At 34.7% G+C, this 4,179-nt stretch overlaps 2 long non-coding RNA genes across 5 annotated transcripts in view; both read left to right on the top strand.

The window, feature by feature from the left end:
- The window catches only part of LOC109584660 (uncharacterized), a 4,141-nt gene extending 1,428 nt beyond the window's left edge, over nucleotides 1–2,713 (top strand). The window contains exon 2 of the long non-coding RNA XR_002186114.1: nucleotides 2,162–2,713. This is a non-coding gene — a long non-coding RNA (uncharacterized LOC109584660). The remainder of the gene's footprint in view (nucleotides 1–2,161) is intronic.
- LOC109584658 (uncharacterized) lies at nucleotides 7–2,040 on the top strand. Of its 4 annotated transcripts, XR_002186110.1 has the most exons (5): nucleotides 7–358; nucleotides 457–549; nucleotides 654–787; nucleotides 852–944; nucleotides 2,016–2,040. It is a non-coding gene; the product is annotated as an uncharacterized LOC109584658 (long non-coding RNA). The 4 variants fall into 4 exon arrangements; XR_002186111.1 differs by lacking the exon at nucleotides 7–358 and having other exon boundaries at nucleotides 418–549; nucleotides 828–944; XR_002186109.1 differs by lacking the exon at nucleotides 7–358 and having other exon boundaries at nucleotides 423–549.
- Nucleotides 2,714–4,179: the final 1,466 nt, after the last annotated feature.

Raw genomic sequence — 4,179 nt, 5'->3', positions numbered from 1 at the left:
CAGTAGCTCTGCAATAGGCAAATGAAACTAAAGGGAGAAAGAAAATATAGCCAATTACACTATACATAGTTTTTCCAAAAGTGGCTCTGAAATCATCCCAACGATTACATTTTAAAAGCATATTGGTGTATTTAAGTAATGTAAAACGTTTGAGTTGATTCTGAGTTCAAATTTTTGACCATTTAAGCTCACTATATAGCATGACATACAAGAACGTATTGACAAATTTTAGAGCAACTTAAAAAATTCATTGAAAATCTAATTATAATTCAACTTTCTGTACAATATATGTACATGGAAGTACATACAAATTCCATAGATTCATATGTGTTTGGAGGCTCATTGAGGCTCACTATAGGTAAACAAATTCATTTATTATCAGTTGTTTTTATTATTATTAGTTGTTGTTACTATTGTTGTTGTTATTATTATTGTTGTTGTTGTTATTGTTTACAGAACTATTGAAAGTCTTAATGAAGAATTGGCTGGAGAAGGTGTTGTAATGAAATGTCCAAAATATCATCTATCAGATTATATTGGGGACTTTAGGTACAGCAGTATTAAAATAGCATTGGTAGCATTGTTCATGTACATGTACATCCCATTGCATTATACAGTGTATGATCCACATCCTTTCTCCTTTGCTCCTTCAGTTATTTAGCTACCACATTGCGTCAGATGCCTGTTGATCCTAACAACACTGATAAGAATGCAGAGAAGATTGAGCCAATGCCTTCACTAGCTGACATTAAGAGAGTTGTAACTGAACACTGTATACTACCACTAGGTAAGAGTATGATACTATTGTATAATGGATGTACATGTAGGTACAAAATGTTCTCATTATAAAGGTATCCTTCTTAAAAAGGTCTATTAAAAGGTGTCCTAATAATAGAGGCTACACTGTACATGAACTGTATGAATTAGGAGGATGTGATATTAAGGTAAGAATTAACACACACAAACTGTTTGATACATTAATACAAGCACTAATAGTCAAAAGGCATCCATTGTGATTTCATGATGTCAACTACTGTACATTAATGTATGCAGGTCTCATGACAGTAAGTGTAAGTCAACATCAGGTTACCGGTAGTTTTGTCTCTAAAAATGAAACTGCAATGATAATGTGGTCATAATGAAAGTAAACAGTAGCTCTAAGATATCATCAACAGTAAAGCATGTGTATAATAACTGATAGCAGGACTAAGTCAAAATTATTTCATTTGAAAACAACTACCAGCTGCTGATACTAAAGGCCTTTCTACACTAGCACTTTAGTCTCGCTAACCTGCTAGCACTTTAGTCTCGCTAACCTGCTAGCACTTCTAATGCGCATTGAACTGGTTTGAAACTGGTTCCAGTCACTCCACACCTGATGCACATTGACTTTAATGCACATTATCTCAAACCACCTCCATATGTGGTTTGAATGTGCCTTCAATAGATAACCAATGGCAGCTGGATCAGAAATACTAAAATATACATGATCTTGGAGATAGTGTGGAATCACTTGATGCCATTCAATGCGCATTAATAAGCCGACTTCTGGAACCGGTTCAAGTGTAGAAAGGCCTTAAGACCACAGTTGACTTACATAGACTAGGCCAGTAAAGAATCAACCAAGCTTGAGCTAATGGACTAATAAGAGCTTAAGCGTAGAGCGCCAGGTTTCTAAGTGTTCCCGGGAGGTATCTAAGTGTTCCTGGGAGGTATCTAATAGATTTAGAAACCTGGTATTCTGCAATCTGATTGGTCAGTTGCAACCAGGCATGGTAGAATATATACTTGTACATCTGTTAAACTTAAAAACTGTTGATAGGTACTGTTTACTTTCATTATGACCACATTATCATTGCAGTTTCATTTTTAGAGACAAAACTACCGGTAACCTGATGTTGACTTACACTTACTGTCATGAGACCTGCATACATTAATGTACAGTAGTTGACATCATGAAATCACAATGGATGCCTTTTGATTATTAGTGCTTGTATTAATGTATTATTGTATAGGAAGTGATTGAAATAACTGAAGAATTCAAGACACCATTGACTCCAATAAAGCTAGGTATGTTATAATATGTACTATCACAATTGTCAAGTAGTGGGAGTGTAGACTGTACAGTGTATATACACATTATTAATTATTATTTTTATAGATATTAAAGATCTTGATATTGTCATTGAAGAGCTAACAATACTCAATCAATTGGATTGTACTAAATGGTATCAGTTTGGACTTCATTTAGGATTGTATGATCCAACACTAAATGTTATAAAGATGGATCATAGAGAATGTAAGCCATGCCTGATACAGTGTATGTCTGCCTGGTTAAGAGGAGAAGATAAAGTGAGAGAGAAAGGAGGTCCCAGTTGGTCATCATTAGCTACAGCACTGGATACAATAGAAGAGAAACCTATTGCTAGTTACATTAGAGATAAATATTGTTAATAATTAGTTAGTGGATGATTGTCTATAGTATTTCATTTTGTTCTGTTTATTATTATTTTTGCTGATACTTGCTGATTCATTTGTTAATTAGTTGAGTTGTAAAAGCTGAGCTGTCATCATGTATCTCTTTAGAATTATCACTGATAGTATCAAACTATGTTTATTATTAGTAACATTGCTATTTGAATAGTTACTGTTAGTTTCAAACTATGTTTATTATTAATGTTGTTATTGGTATAGAGTTACTATGAACTATGAATTATGATGCTATACACTAGTGGATATTATTTGATTTATAACCATTTAAGCTTACTACATAGCTTAAGCATTTCTTGACAAATTTTAGAGCAACTTTAAAAATTCGTTGAAAATTCAATTTTAATTGGAATCAGCTTAAACATTCTGCACAACATACATGTAAGTACATGTGCATCAGTAAATGTACAGATTCCATGCATTCATAATGACACTAATGAAATAAACAAAATAAATAAAATAAATAAGAAAAAGAAATAAACACAAAAATACAAAATACACTTATTAACTGTATTATTGTCTTTAATTACACATGTACATGTACAATGTACTTCATGTATTGATAATGAATTCCTGATGCGTGGGCGGGTATCAATGAATCTAATTAACTGATCACAAGATGTCCTTAGAGGACAAGTGTTGGGATGCGTTTAGGAGAGGAGATTATAAAGAAGCTGTTCGCTTACTACCATTAGTGAAGGAACTGAATAAAATTAAAAGAAGATATGTGTGTGATAATGTTAGTTTACTCCATTTGTCTTCATATCATGGCTGGTTAGATGTTACAAAAGATCTCATCACTAAATATCACTGTGACCCACACGAAAGAGATGATCTGGATTGGACTTGTCTTCATTATGCTGTACTACGTAATCATGTTGATGTGATGAGATATCTCATTGATGAGTGTCACTGTGATCCAATGGTTCCTGATAAGTATGGAGATACTGTTCTTCACGAAGCAGCTAAGAAAGCGGGATCACTTGATGTCATGAAGTACTTGATCAATCATCATCACTGTGATCCAATGGCTACTACCAATAGTGGTGAGACTGCTCTTCACAGTGCTGCTAGACACATTGATAGTGTAAAGTATCTCATTGATGAGTGCCACTGTGATCCAATGGCTGTTGACAGGACTGGGCAGACACCTCTTCACCGTACTGCTTATTATGGTTATTCTGCAACTGTTGAATATTTACTATCAACTGGTAAATGTGATCCATTGGCTAAAGACAATAAGGGGAGAACACCATTTACACTAGCTAAGGAGAATGGTCACACTGATACTCTTTCTGTCTTGAAGAAGTTTGGTGATATAAAATCATCTCATCCAATTGATTCTTATGTTAACGTCCTCCTTGTGGGTAATCCTGGAGCTGGTAAAAGTACTCTTAGTCATGTCATCAATGACACAGCTACTGGTTCTATTGTTCTTGGTTCCTTTAGAAATGTTGGAGGGGTAGTGCCCTGTACTGCTGGCATCATTCCTTATAAACTACAACACAGGACACTGGGTAACATCATTCTTCATGATTTTGCTGGTCATTCGGAATACTACTCCAGCCACAGTGCTGTCATTGAGAATCTGTTACAAGGTTCTGGTAGTGTGTTCCTGATAGTAGTCAATATATTGGAGAAGGAAGCAGTGAAACAGCTTCATCAGTGGCTAACAGTTGTGAGAAATGA

Source organism: Amphimedon queenslandica, unplaced genomic scaffold (assembly GCF_000090795.2).
Source record: "Amphimedon queenslandica unplaced genomic scaffold, v1.1 AMPQUscaffold_13183, whole genome shotgun sequence".
Classification (NCBI taxonomy): domain Eukaryota; kingdom Metazoa; phylum Porifera; class Demospongiae; order Haplosclerida; family Niphatidae; genus Amphimedon; species Amphimedon queenslandica.
The sequence above is the reverse complement of the archived record's forward strand: the minus strand, read 5'-3'. Positions and strand labels throughout refer to the sequence as shown.